We start from the raw sequence: 15,351 nt of genomic DNA, 5'->3' as shown, positions 1-15,351 counted from the left end.
TGCAGCACCTGCAAAAAAATTCCAACAAAACAGCACATGCTGAGATACTGCCCAAAACCACAGACTGCCCTTGCCAATTTCTGTCTCCTGCTCCTGTATGTGGGATGCATGCCCACCCTGCCCATGCTGTTTACAGGTTCCCTGGTTGCCCTGGGCAGAGCAGCTCCAAGATAAACACACACACAGGCACAGAACAACAGTACACACACCACCTCAAACAATGGGATTCAAAGAAGAGAGAAAACTTGCCGCAAGAAGAATGACTCCCTGACGGGAGACACTGTCGGGCAAGAAAACCAACAGGGCCACGATGGCCCAGAACAAGGAGGCTCTACGGCAGCCCCAGAAAAGAGTCAGACAGAGTGGTCCATTACAGTAAGTTGCACTCAAAACTGAAACGATGGATGTGCAAGAAGACCGGCTTCAAGACGTAAGAACTTAAATATGCAGGGAAGAAGTCCCACAGCCCACGAAAATGGACTGCTAGAGAGAAGAGCTGCTGACACGGCCTGGGATGACACTGCAAAAGGAGAACCAATGGGAAACTTCCAAGACATGACACTGATCCACGCTTTACGCTTGTAAAGCAAGAAGAGAAGCACCCAATTGGCATTATGCCGATGAGTACGGGCATTCCAGACCCCACGGATGGCATCCAAGTCACATGATGAGCTGCTTGTATGCAAAGAGCAACATAGACATCAAGATCCCAGGAAGGTCTGTGATACAGAAGACAGACCACACAAATGACAAAACACCACAGACACAGGATGGAACTGCCCTGCCCACTTGGGCTGAAGAGAAACCCCTTCCCTTGACCCGCCCAAAGGGGCCTGTTCCTGGACAGCCCGCTCCCCTACACTATCTTCACAAGCCCTCCCCACAATGCCCAAGTGTGGTCCCCTCCCTCCAGACCCTCCCCAGCCCCTGCAACCCAACTTAGCTTTCACGGGGCCAGGGGTCTGACTCCATCCTCGACCGAAAATGCATCTGGGATGCTCCTGCAGTCAACAGGTTGCGCTTCTTCACTGCAGAAAGAAAAAACCCAGAAACAGTGCTGACAGTAAGCATCACATTGGCCAAGACCAACCTCTTCCACAACAACCCTCTCCGCAGAAGCACCGGGGTGCTCCGCTCACCTGCTCATTCCAGAGGCAGACGCTGTGGCCAACATTGCTTCTGCTGCCTAAGATACCAAGAGACACAAAATTACCCTTGCGCCCGTGACAAATCACCCACCCCACGCTCCTCCTCGCTGCCACCCCAGCTCACCTCAAATATTTGTCCAATGCCAAATGCAGCCCACACAGCCCCTGCAAAACCAAGAGAGACACCACTCACTGAGCTGCTGCACTATAATTTGCTCTTACACACTGACCCGGCACACAACCGCCTCACCTTCTCAGATCTCTTGTCGGGATGCTGCTTCCACCTCTGAGACTATGTGCAGCACCCACAATAAAATCAAAGCAAACAGCACATGCTGAGATACTGCCCAAAACCAAAGCCTGCCTGCATCACTTCCAATCTCCTGCTCCTTTACCTTGGCTGCTCACCCACCCTGGCCCTGCCATTTACAGGTTCCCTGGTTGCCCTGGGCAGAGCAGCTCCAAGCCAAAACACACACAGGCACAGACAGACACTACACAGAAGACCACAAACAATGGGCTTCAAAGAAGAGAGAAAACTCTCCTCCACAAGAAGGAGGACTCCCTGATAGGTGATACCGTCGGACAAGAAGACCTACAGGGCCGCGGCAGCCCAAAGCATGGCGCCTCCATGGCAGCCCCAGTAAAACAGAGTCAGACAGCATGGTCCCTGGCATGAAGATACAGTCAAAAGAGACGGCGCATGTGCAAGAAGCCCGGCTTCAAGACCTAAGAACATAAGGATGCAGGGAAGAGCTCCCACACTCCATGAAAATGGACCGCTAGAGAGAAGAGCTGCTGACACAGCCTGGAACGACGCTGCAGAAGAGAACCAACTGGAAACTTCCACACCACGAGACCGATCCACGCTTTACGCTTGTAAGGCAAGAAGAGAAGCCCCCGCTTGGCTCTATGCCAATGAGTAGGGGCATTCGAGACCCCAGGGGTGGTGCCTGATGGGCACAAAGAGCAATGAGGATGCTGAGATACAGGTAAGGTCTAAGACACAGAAGACAGATGACAAAAATGAGACAGCACCACAGACGCAGCCTGGAACGCTCCTGCCCAATTGGGCTGAAGACAAACCCCTTCCTTCCCTTTACATGCCCAAAGGAGCCCGCTGCTGCACAGCCCTCTCCCCTACGCTAACTTTACAAGCCCTCCCTGCAATTCACAACCGTGGTCCCCTCCCTCCAGTCCCTCAACTTAGCTTTCAGGGGGCCAGGAGTCTGACTCCATCCTCGACAAAAAGCACGTTGGCTAACTGGGATGCTCCTGCAGTCGCCTGGTTCCATTTTAGCATCTGAAAAGCAAAACGAGAAGACAACAACACAGACAACACACAGTGCTGACAGTAAGCATCACACTGGCCAACGCCAACCTCTTCCACAACCACCTCCTCCTCAGAAGCACCGGGCTGCTCCACTCACCTGCTCATTCCAGAGTCGGACGCTGCGGCCAACATTGCTTCTGCTACCTAAGATACCAAGAGACACAAAATTACCCTTGCGCCCATGACAAGTCACCCACCCCACGCTCCTCCTCGGTGCCACCCCAGGTCACCTCAAACAGTGGTCCAATGCCTAATGCAGCCCACACACACACAGCCCCTGCAAAACCAAGAGACACACACCTCACTGAGGAGCCACACAGTATTTTGCTCTTACACACTGACCTGGTCAGCAGCAGCCTCACCATCTCAGACCTCTTGTCAGCATGTTGCTTCACCTTTCCGCGGCTATGTGCGGCACCTACAATAAAATCAAAGCAAAGAGGACATGCTGAGATAATGCCCAAAACCAAAGCGTGTCCGTACCGATTCCCACTTTCTGCTCCTTCACCTTGGCTGCTGACCCGTGTTGCCCCTGCCATTTTGCAGGTTGCCACCTCGAAGCTCACATCCCACCTGAAAAACAGGAACAACAAGCGATGCTTAGAACTTCATCAATGCACACTACAATAACTGCTACTTCAGCCCACGAGTCATGGCCCACCTTGCCTGAGTCACCTCTGTTACCAAGGCTCTGCTTTGCATCTTCAAAACGGAGAACCCAAAACTTATAAGCTAGTCATACAGCCACCAGTCATATCTTCCCTCCAACACCACACACTGACCTTCTTATGGCACTCTACTTGCGTGTCCTCTGTCGCCCTTTGGCACACCGCTCATCCCTCTGCATCTGTAAAAGCAACATTAAACAAGTCACCCAGATGCAGAACAATAGATGACCAGTCCCAGAAGTCTTGTTTCCATTTACGTTTACCATCTAGATTCCAACTACAGCCTGCTATTAATAGCAATCTGGTCATCCCCTGTGTCTCTGCCTAGCGCTACAGAAATAACTCTCCTTGCCCACTGCATATAGGGCTACTTGGCTCAGAAATGGACTCTACAACTTTTGCCTATGAAGTCTAGGGTTATCTACATGTTAGCCATAGGATCTTATTGTTATTCTTTTGCTTGCTGTCACTGCTATACCCCCAGGTAGAGCAGCTCTAATCCAGACAAACATGCACAGACGCTGCAGACAAACAAGACCAACAGTGTGACGCAGAGACATAAAAAACTCTAAAAAGCACAACTCCCGGACCAGAGATGCCATTGGGCAAGAAGACCTAGGGGGCCACAAGTAAGAATCTGTGGCAGCCTGAGAAAAGTCAAATGCTATGAACTGCGACAAAAAGATCTATCTGCAACTCGGATGAAGTATGCGCACAATGCCTTTCCTAAAGACCTAAGAAGTCTGGGATGCCAGGAAGATATCTCAGAAAAGATGACTAAAAAGAGACTGCTCAAGATCAGAGGTGCTGTCCCAGCCTGGAACAATGTTGCAGAAGCAGACAGAGCATAAGCTTCTGAGATGCAAGACTTATCCATGCTTTACACTTGTAACACAAGCAAAGAAGGTCCCAGTTGGCACTGTAATGATGAGTAAAGCTATTTGAGATGCTAGGGATGGCACCCGAGATGCACAATGCCCTCCTTGAGTGCAAAGAGGACATTGAGACCTGAGGAAGGTCTAAGGCAGAGAAGACAGACTACGCAAACGACACCACCACAGACACAGGCTGGAACTGCCCTCCCTTGCATACACAGTGTTGTGCAAGAGTAACCTGCTTCCTTTACCTGCCCAAAGGGACCTGTTCCTGCACAGTCCTGTCCCCTACACTAACTTCACAACACCTCCCAACCTTGTTCCCCTCCCTCCAGACCCTCCCCAGCCCCTGTCCCTCAACTTAGCTTTCAGACGGGCAGGGATCAGAATCCATCCCTAATAAAAAACACATTGGCTACTGCAGTCAACAGGTTCCACTTTGTCATCTGAAAAAAAAAATAAGAAAGCAACCACACCCCACAAACAGTGATGACCATATCACATTGACCAATGCCAACCTCTTCCACAACAACCCCCTCCTCAGAAGCACCAGGATGCTCCACTCACCTGCTCATTCCAGAGTTGGATGCTGTAGCCTTCGTTGGTTCTGCTACCTAAGATACCAAGAGACACAAAACTACCATTGTGCTTATGAACTCACCTGCCCCATGCTCCTCCTCTCTACCACCCCAGCTCACCTCAAACAGTTGTCCAATGCCAAAAGCGGCCCGCGCAGCCCCTGCAAAACCAAAAGAGAAGCACCTCACTGAGTTGCCGCAGGATTCTTTGCTCTTAGACACCAACCCAGCCCACAGCTGCTACTTCAGGCCACTGGTCGTGGCTCACCTTGCCCGAGTCGCCTCCGGTGCCCATATCCCCGATTCACTCATTGCTTGGCACCTTCAAAATTAAAAAGAAAAATCAAAACCTAAAAGCACGTCTGCCCTCTCACACCACATGTAAACCCACGTTCTTGCGACGCTCTGCTCCCCTCTCCTCCCTCGCCCTTTGGCGCATGGCTCGTTTCTCTTCATCTGCAAAAAACATATTGTAGAAGTCACCCCAATGCTGACCAATAACTTAACAATTCCAAAGGTCTTGTTTCCATTCAAGAACGCCACCTAGAGTCCAACTACAGCCTGCCATTAAAAAAAACAAACACAAAAGAACACTAAGCTCTTCACATACAAGCCTTAACACCTTTGAGATTCAAAGGCCTGACATTCAGTCCTCTATCTGGAGATGCTGAGGCCCAGAGAATTCACACTTCATCTCTTGTGACTGTGTCATAACTCCCTGTCAGCTACAGGGAGACTTAAACCAAACAGACCTCATTGACATCCAATTGTGACTGCAAAATTAAACTGAGAGAGGCTCATGAACCCTCCTCCCTTCCTCAACCATCCCCCGGTCTCAAAAGTTTAGAATCCCCTTCTCTGCTCCTGAACTGTCAAGGAAGGAACCCCACAGCCTCCTGACTGCTCCTTCCCGGTATTTGCACCCCTGAACCCCCCCGCATCGGCCGCTCCTCAGGAGCTGTTCCTCTGAGCCACACCCTGCGTTCTGCAGGCATCTCCCACCTTACGCCTTCCCGCAGCCTTGGGGCTTTGCTACAGGCCCACAGAGTAAGTGAAACCCCGATGTTTATAATCTATGAGGGGCCTGCCTTGAGCTGCAAAGTTTCAAGGGACAACAGAGTCCTCTGAGCAATCGGGAAAGGCAATGAGCTGTCCCATACTCTGAAAGATACTATAGGCCTTATGTCCTTGCCACTTTCTTGAGAAATGCTCAATCTCTATACAGATGCATACAAGATGCTCACCTTAACCCCTGCAAGATAATCTCATCATCAGTCCAACTAAGAGATGCGATGCCAGCAAGTTACACAGTATAGAGCAAAACTAGTGAAAAAACCAACGTTCCATCTTCAATCAAGTCAGGAGTTCCAGGAAAGTGTAATGCACCTAGAATAAAAAGAACAATGTATTCTTAAACAATCTTGCCACCCCTAAATGCTCCATTAAAAATTACTGACCTGAAAAAAAAGGTGCAGATAAATATATTCTCTACTAGATCTGCTGCTGAGCCTTGACTCGTCCTGAACGTCTTACCTCAAACAGACACCCCTGCTTCTCTAAATATCAAAACACATCTCCCTGGGTAGCTTAGACAGCTCAAAAGTTGTAATCAACTGAAGGAACAGCAGAGCACTAAGACCAAAGAAAGCCAGAAGTAGAATGAGCTCCCTGATCAGAGGCTGGGGGTCATATACTCCGAGCCTCGCCCACCACCCTTCCCACAGTCCCCTGGGAAAGGGGAGGGATGAACCACCAAAAGACATTAAGGCGGCCAGAGGAGCAGCAGTAAGTTTTCTCATCTGCTTTAAATTTAAAGCGTACAAAGCCTCGACGAGAGAAATTGACCCTTACCGAAAACAACAATGCCTGCTCTTTTACTATAACTATCTCTGTTGCATCACCAACGTGACCTAATAAGTAGTTAAACCTCATTTGTCTGGGGTGTAGACAGAAAAAGATAGCTGTCCTACTAAGCTACACAAGAAAGTAGTTCATTAAATGCAGTAACAATATTATTATCAAAATGTATGTGCTTACTTTTCCTATAAAACACCCAAAATGCTACAGGCTTACTTTTAATTTCTAGCAAGACCACCCATGCTACCTAAATTCCACCAGAAGTATTTTCCAGATAGGACTGAATGACAAAGCAGAATTAGATCCTGTAAGAATATAGTAACTCTGGTTGCAAAGTAAATTATTTACTCTAAATAGCCGATGGTTCAGAGCCACCTTGAAAGCCTCTCTGACTGACTGCCTTAAGAGAACTAGATGAGTCCCAAAGGACAGAAAACAGAAAAAACCCATGGAAATATAAGAAACATATCAGAAAATTACATGAAGTGGCCTAATTAACACCTTAGTAGATAGAACAAATTAAATTGCAGAACACAACAAAGAACCACCATGGGAGATGTGTCAATAAAAAGAGATGAAGGCTATCGCCTTCTCTGCAAAACTGAAGAGATCTGAGCTGACGATGCACATCTTTGCAGTACCAGATACCAAACAGAAACATACAACAAGACAAAAAACAAAAATACTGCTCTAGGGCACTAAGATGGCTTTAGAAAACATTCCGGTAGAACGGGAGGCATCGTCACATGGATTATAGCGGTCCCAAGAGACCAATGAGATCTCAGGGATGCTGTGAGCTCAAAAGAGAATTGAACAAAGGACAGATGTTGTCTGGGGACTGAATCAAGGAGCACCAAATGGATGAGAGGACAGAAAGATGAACTGGGGTAATGGATGCAGACTCGGGAAGGGTTCTGAGGGGAAAAGAGGGGTGCAAAGTGCCCTCACAAGCAAAAACAGGGCTCTAAGGCATAGGCAATGTGTTGCGAGAGCTCAGCAAAGGGAGCAGAGGAGACCTGAGACCAAAGAGGCCTCAGAGATGACAAGGAGGAACTCCAAAGGGGATTTCAACAAAGTACAGATGTCATCGGGGGCAGGGAGGCTGGACAAAGGCATGCTAAATAGCAAAGAGTAAGATAAGAGCGCTCTGAAGAGCACAAACAGATAAAACCAAAAGAGAGCTAAAGTGCTACAAGAGTGCTGCGGAGTACAAGAAAGGACTCAGAAGACATTGTTCTAGAGAGCAGAAGAATTAGGAGGGGGCAGGGTAAGAAAAGAAGTCATGGAGACACAGTGAGGGCCTCGGAGTCTCAGGAGGGCATCTAGGCAAACTAGAGATAACAGAGAGGAACCGAACTGAGACACTCACTATGGCAGGGAAAAAGATAAAGGAGCGCTTGTAACAAAGAACAAAAAGGACAGAACAAGAGAGATGGAAAGGGAGATGAAGTGTTACAAGGTGCTGTGGAGATCAAGGAATGTCTCGGGGAAGCATCGGGACTGTGAGAAGAGGGGTGTTGAGGGGTGGGGTGCTGTTGGACACAGGAAGGCTTGGGAATCACAAAGAGGAACTCGGGTGACCATCTGAGCAGAGTACATATGGTCTGAGGTGGCTGAGGACTGAATACAGGAATCCTAGAGAGCGTAGAGCAACAAACGAGCATTCTGTGGCTAAAAGATGGCCCCACCTGAAGCACTACATGACGTGATGGTAACAGAGGGGTTCCGAGAGGGACAGACAAAAGGCAGCTTGAGGACACAATGAAGTAGTCCAGAGGGGATTTGAACAGACTACAGATGTCCTCAGGTGACCAGGGACTGAACGGAGGTATGCTAGCTAGCGTAGAGGACAACAAGAGTGTTCTGGAGATGAAAGATGGCATCAGGAAAGGTTCTTAGGGAGACAGAAGGGTGCAAAGGGTGCTACAGAGACAAAGGAATGCTGCTGGGCACGAGGATGGCCTTGGGAAGTACAATGACAACAGGGGAAGGGTTCTGAGCGCGAGAGAGAGAGAGACAGAGTGGCTCTGGGACAAGATGCAAAACTCCAGAAGGTGTTCCAGCAATGTACAGATGTCCTCAGGGGACGAGCAACTGAATGGAGACATGCTAGATGGCAGGGAATAAGGCAAGAGAGCTCTGGGGCACAGAGGAATCCTGAGGAAGGGTTCCATCTGAATCAGAGAGAAAAAACAGTGATGGGTAACTAAAACAGAGAAAGACAATCTAAAGAGTGATGGCAAAGAAGCAAGAGAAGAAATTAAAGAGAACAAAGGCAAAAAAAGTAGGCAGATGTCACAGATGGAATGATGCGCCGCATTCATAACAGAGAAGCAACAAAATGTTTCTTGATATATAACAGCAATTTAACAAAATTTGAGAGTACATGCGACAGTGGTTCAACAAGCTTCAATGGCAAAGTACACTGCATTATCTATTGCGTAGAAGACAGGGTCGAACAAAACTGTCATGGATACCCTTCCGTGGAGCCATGAGATTCAGAATGGACCCCCTTGCATTCTAAACTCCTTCTCAGAGAGGAGTCTAGGTGCAGCTGGATCCAGGCTTTGCCCCGGACTCGGTAAACCGTTTGTCTAAGGGATTATATGCGCACAATCCATCCTTTACATCACTTAGCCAAGACGTAAATAGGCTCAGCAAACTCAATAGATGAAGACATTGAAAAAAAAAATTTTAAAAGCGACAAAGTAGAGGACAGGCAGGAAGAAATAAAACACACGGACAGGGAATGAGTTGAATGTAGGCACAGACAGAAAATTTAGAAAGCAATGGGGTACAGGTCACATGGGTAAGAATTTAAACATGGGGAGAGGGAGCTGGATAGACGGCCCAAGGGAAAGGACATCGGAGCAGCGACACGGCGTAGAGCAGAGGCGGTCACTGAATACAGACACAGGTCACTGGGTAAAGGGAGACCTAGAACTGCAATTTTCCCAAGAAAGGGGGAAGAAGGCTGTATGGGAAGAGTGAAACAATAGCAGGTGGGGAGCCAGAAAGGGAGAGACATAGAAAGAAAACGTAGAAGGCGACAAGATACAGGGCAACGTTGGCAGAAGAGCAAAAAATTTTGGGGAGCCAGAGAGCCCAAAAAGAAGATGGAGGCAGGGACAGGCAGAGATCTGGAGAAGCGTGGCAGGGATAGGCCCAGACACATGACTCACCACAGCTCCTGGCACTGGCATGAGACTTTCACTGCCCCAAGGCTTCTCTCGCTGCCTCTGCCACCTTCCTCATCTGCAGTGCCGGCTGCCCGACTCTCACCCCTCAGGAGCAGGCAGCAGGTGCCTCGACACTTCTTTCCCACGAAGCTTCCCGGACACATGGCAGCTCACACATGCAGCCCATGGAGGCACCTAGCTCCCCGGAGCCGTGTGCTGCTGGTGTGGTCCGTCGGGGATGGCTGGGAGCAATCCTGCCTCGCCACGGAGGCCAGCCGGTCCTTGCTGGAACCCCCCATTGCCTGCAGAGCCCCCTTCAATTTGCTCCCCAGCCAGCTCCTGCAGGCAGGTATGCCCGGGCAGCCACCTCCCCAGCCAGAGCCCCTTGGCATAGCAGAGGCAGCCCCATCCTCACCTCACCAGCTGCACCCCGGGCTACCCTGGCCCATCCCCACCTGCAGCCTTTTGAACATCTTGGCCCAGCCCCATCCTCACGGGTCCCACCTGGGCTGCCCCAGCCCACAAATGGAGCCCATTGGAAACAGGGGCCATCATCACCCCCTCCCCTGGACACCACCACAGCCACTTGCTGTGGAAAAAATAGAGGAGAAAATTGAAAAACTGGGATGGTGAACTAAAATGGAGATGTAGAATAAAATCTAAAAAGTGGGGACAAGAGAGAAAGAGAAGAAATAACTAAAAATAAATACTTTGAAAAGAAAAAGGTAGGCATATGAAGAACATTTAAAAAGCAATGCGCATTAGGGAAGGAAGTACTTACGAAAAAGAGATAACAGAGACGTAGAAAGATATTTTAAAAAGCAAGGGCACTAAGGAAAGGCAAGAAATAATTAAAAAAATAAAGGTGGACAAATAAACACAGCAAAAGGGATAAAAGTAGACAAAATTTTAAAAGCAACGGGGAGTATAGAAATGAGGAAAAAATTAAAAATAGACAATAAACTAAAGTGAGGACTTAGGAAAAAAATTTTAAAAGTGACAGTACTAAGGAAATACAAGAAATAATTAAAAAAAACCTAAGGGAATAAATGACGCAGAGAAAGAACATTTTAAATGCACTAGACATTCGAGAAATTGTATTATTGCAGCAACATCATGGTGGCAGCAGCATCACAGAGGCCTCGGTGGCACAAAAGCAACAGTGGCGGCATCACAAGAGCAGCGGTGTCACGGCAGCAGTGCAATCACCACAGCAGTAGCAGCAAAACATAATTGCAGGATGAAAAGGGCTTGACCAGAGCTATGCCCATGAGGAGATGCACTCAAGACTCTTGGGAGAGCTGCCGAGGTGCCTGCTGATCACAAAGGGCTATGGAGACATCAAGACGTGAGGAAGGTATGTGATAAGACAGAGACAGGAACTGCCCAGCCCTGCCACACAACACCAGAAAAGAAGCACCTACTGGGCACTATGCCGACACGTACATGCATTCGAGACACTAGGGATGGTGCCTGATGTGCATAACGAGCTCCTTGAGTGCAAAGAGCAACGAGGACGTCGAGACCCAGGGAGGGTCTACGGCACAGAAGACAGACCACACAAACAACACAAAACTACAGACACAGGCTGGAAATGCCCTGCCCAGCACACATGAGTGTCGTGCTGCAATGAAACCTGGTCCCTTCGCCTGCCCAAAGGGGCCCGCTCCCAAGCAGCCCTCTCCCTTACGCTAACTTCACAACCCTTCCCTGTAATTCCCAACCTTGTCCTCTCCTCCCAGCCCCTGCCCCTCAACTTCGCTTTCAGAAGGACAGAGGTCAGAATCCACCCATCGTCAACAAAAAAAAAAGACATTGGCTAACCGGGATGCTCCTGCAGTCGCCTGGTTCCGCATCGTCATCTGCAAAAAAAATAAAATAAAAAACAAAAAAACACACCCTCACACACTGCTGACAGTAAGCGTCACAGCAGCCAACGCCAGCCTCTTCTACAAAGGCCGCCGCCTCAAGAGTGCTGCGGTGCTCTGCTCACCTGCTCATTCCAGACTCCGACGCCACGGCCATCATTGCTTCTGGTACCTAACATACCAAGAGGCACAAAATCACCATTGCTTTTGTGAGAAGTCACCCGCCCCACGCTGCTCCTTGCTGCCACCCAGCTCACTTGGACATTTGGAGTAGCTAAATTAAATCTGCAGCTTCTAGTCCCAGCCCATCCTCTTCCCTCCTCCAAATTAACTAATGTAAAACTGTATTGTTTGCCATTAGGAGCCAGGGAAGGCATAGCACCCGTACCAGCAGAACTGCAGGAACAAGGAGTTATAGTTCCCACCCACTCACCTTACAATTCCCCGGTGGTCTGGCCAGTGCAAAAATCAAATGGGAAGTGGCAGCTAACAATCAATTATCGCCGTTTAAATGCTAATACAGGACCATTAACCACTGCTGTGCCTTACATAGCCGACCTCATTTAGGAACATGCCACCCAATTTTAGCAACTATTGATGTTAAAGACATGTTTTTCACGGTTCCCCTTCAACCTGAACATCAAACCCACTTTGCTTTCACTTGGAAAGGACAACAATATACATTCACTGGGTTGTCCCAAGGACTTAAACACTCCCCTACCCTAGCACACCATGCCCTAGCGAGGGAATTAGAAAAAATCCCTCTGGATAAGGAGGTCAAAATCTATCAGTATATAGACAATGTGTTAATGGGGGGGGAAGCAAGCAGCATCAGTTCACAAAGCGCAGGCCACAGTCATTAAACACCTAGAAGGGCTAGGTCTGCAGATTTCACCAGAAAAGGTACAACCTCCTGCCCCTCGAGGTAAAATTCTTAGGGATCTGGTAGAAAGGTGGATCTGTGTGTATTCCTGATGAGACTCTGACAACGTTAGACCAAATATGAATACCTACCTCAAAACGAGAATTGCAGTAAGTGTTAGGAACCTTGGTTTTCTGGTGAAAACATATTCCCGATTTTTCCATAATAGCTAGACCATTATATGATTTATTGCAAAAAGGTGATTCTTGGGACTGGACTCCTGTACATGAAAAAGCCCTACAAGTATTAATATTTGCAGCCTCTAATTATCAAGCCTTAGGCCCTGTTCACCCCACTGACCCAATCCAGATTGAATGAGGATTTGCTCAGTCGGGACTGTTAATCCACCTTTGACAAAAGGAGCCAGAGGGACCCCCAAAGCCTATTGGATTTTATTCACGTAGGTTTAAGGATGCAGAAAAAAGTTATACAGAACAGGAAAAGGGACTATTTGCATTGCGGGAAGCGGAACATATCATCTGCTAACAGCCAATTATACTTAGAGGCCCCTTTAAGATAATGAAACCAATTTTGGCCAGAACCCCAATCCCTGATGGGGTGGCACACCATGCATCTGTGCAAAAGCGGTATGCACAGATTGAACATTATTGTACCATCTTCCAGGTATCTGAGGGTATACACAAAAAACTAACTGTACAAGAAGAATTTCTCCTTAAGTACAAAAATGATCCTCCATCCCATTATATGAGTTGCCCCTCCATTTTCTGAAAAACTAGAGAAGGTTTGGTTTACTGATGCCGGCCGGGCGCCACCGCGCATGCCCGGCCGCCGGGCGCCACCGCGCATGCCCGGCCGCCGGGCGCCACCGCGCATGCCCGGCCGCCGGGCGCCACCGCGCATGCCCGGCCGCCGGGCGCCACCGCGCATGCCCGGCCGCCGGGCGCCACCGCGCATGCCCGGCCGCCGGGCGCCACCGCGCATGCCCGGCCGCCGGGCGCCACCGCGCATGCCCGGCCGCCGGGCGCCACCGCGCATGCCCGGCCGCCGGGCGCCACCGCGCATGCCCGGCCGCCGGGCGCCACCGCGCATGCCCGGCCGCCGGGCGCCACCGCGCATGCCCGGCCGCCGGGCGCCACCGCGCATGCCCGGCCGCCGGGCGCCACCGCGCATGCCCGGCCGCCGGGCGCCACCGCGCATGCCCGGCCGCCGGGCGCCACCGCGCATGCCCGGCCGCCGGGCGCCACCGCGCATGCCCGGCCGCCGGGCGCCACCGCGCATGCCCGGCCGCCGGGCGCCACCGCGCATGCCCGGCCGCCGGGCGCCACCGCGCATGCCCGGCCGCCGGGCGCCACCGCGCATGCCCGGCCGCCGGGCGCCACCGCGCATGCCCGGCCGCCGGGCGCCACCGCGCATGCCCGGCCGCCGGGCGCCACCGCGCATGCCCGGCCGCCGGGCGCCACCGCGCATGCCCGGCCGCCGGGCGCCACCGCGCATGCCCGGCCGCCGGGCGCCACCGCGCATGCCCGGCCGCCGGGCGCCACCGCGCATGCCCGGCCGCCGGGCGCCACCGCGCATGCCCGGCCGCCGGGCGCCACCGCGCATGCCCGGCCGCCGGGCGCCACCGCGCATGCCCGGCCGCCGGGCGCCACCGCGCATGCCCGGCCGCCGGGCGCCACCGCGCATGCCCGGCCGCCGGGCGCCACCGCGCATGCCCGGCCGCCGGGCGCCACCGCGCATGCCCGGCCGCCGGGCGCCACCGCGCATGCCCGGCCGCCGGGCGCCACCGCGCATGCCCGGACTCTGCCAGAAAACACACGAAACCGGCAACAAAATACAGCTCGTCCTGCGCAACGCGGTCCGTGGCGGCACCAGGCGCAACGTGACCGAGAGCAATGCGTCTGCCCGGCAGCCAAGTCCGTGGAAACGGCACCTTCCCGGCCTGTCCTGGTCAGCACAGCCCGGGAGCCGGGTGCCAGAAGACCGCCCCTCCCCTGGTTGCCCCGGGGAACCAACGCGGCCGACCGCCAGCCCCCGCCAGCGGACCGCAGCACCCACCACACCGCGATAGGCATCTTCCCCCGTGCCTACGTTTGCGGGGACACCGTGCCCTCCCGCTGACGCACCCGGAAGACCCCCCGAGCCCCATAGCAGCCCCACGCTCCACAGCGCAGCTCCGGACAGCCCCCACCACCCGGCTCCGGTACGGCGCCGCACCCTCGCCGCTCCTTGCTTCCGACGGAGTCCCGCTGTCCCGGCCGCCCCCGGCAGGCAACACCGCCCTCCTGAGGGCTTTCCCCTGGACCCACCCGTTACTCGCCCACCCCCCCACCTGCTCACCTGCTCCCTCGCTGCAGCCACATCCCGGTGACGTGCAGTAACGGCTCTGCTCCTCCCTTGGCTCGCACCAGCTCCTCCGCAGCAAAGCAGCACCGGCCCCTTCACCAGCAGCCCCCCTATTAGAGGGAGGGGCCTTCGCCATCACCCTCACTGCCCACACCTGGGGCTCCTCCAGTCCCGGCCCACAGCTGCAGGCCAGCAGAAACAGGGGGCCATAGCCCCAGCCCCACAGCCGTTGCCCCAGCCCCACAGCCCGTCCGCTCCTCCCCTGGGCTCTATCGAAGCCCCTTGCCCCATGCAAATGAAGCACAAATGCAGCTGGGAGGGCAAAAAGGCACCACAGGTGTTTATTCAGTCACGGACCCAGCCAGTCCCGAGAGCCGCTCTGCTCCAGGACTCAGCCCCCCCCCCCCCCCCCCAACACTCCCCCTGCCCCTCCAACACCTCGGCAGTCCTTCCCACAGCTGCGCCCGTTGCTCCAGCAGGGAACAGTCGGTCAGTCGGCTCCTGGAGCAATGTGCTGCTGGGCAGGGGCTGCCAAAAATGAGGAGCAGGGTGCAGGACGCTACAAGACAGGAGAAAAATGACAGGTGGCTGGACAGCGGCAGTGTAACGAGAAAGCACA

The 15,351-nt window shown here is 52.4% G+C and overlaps 1 long non-coding RNA gene across 1 annotated transcript; it reads right to left on the bottom strand.

The window, feature by feature from the left end:
- Nucleotides 1-5,011: 5,011 nt before the first annotated feature.
- Nucleotides 5,012-14,788, bottom strand: LOC142362263 (uncharacterized). Its single transcript, XR_012764887.1, has 5 exons — nucleotides 14,727-14,788; nucleotides 11,632-11,678; nucleotides 11,463-11,500; nucleotides 5,847-5,988; nucleotides 5,012-5,058 (listed from the first exon to the last, which is right to left on the bottom strand). It is a non-coding gene; the product is annotated as an uncharacterized LOC142362263 (long non-coding RNA).
- Nucleotides 14,789-15,351: the final 563 nt, after the last annotated feature.

Source organism: Opisthocomus hoazin, chromosome 8 (assembly GCF_030867145.1).
Source record: "Opisthocomus hoazin isolate bOpiHoa1 chromosome 8, bOpiHoa1.hap1, whole genome shotgun sequence".
NCBI lineage: Eukaryota > Metazoa > Chordata > Aves > Opisthocomiformes > Opisthocomidae > Opisthocomus > Opisthocomus hoazin.
This window is presented reverse-complemented; position numbering and strand designations above follow the sequence as displayed.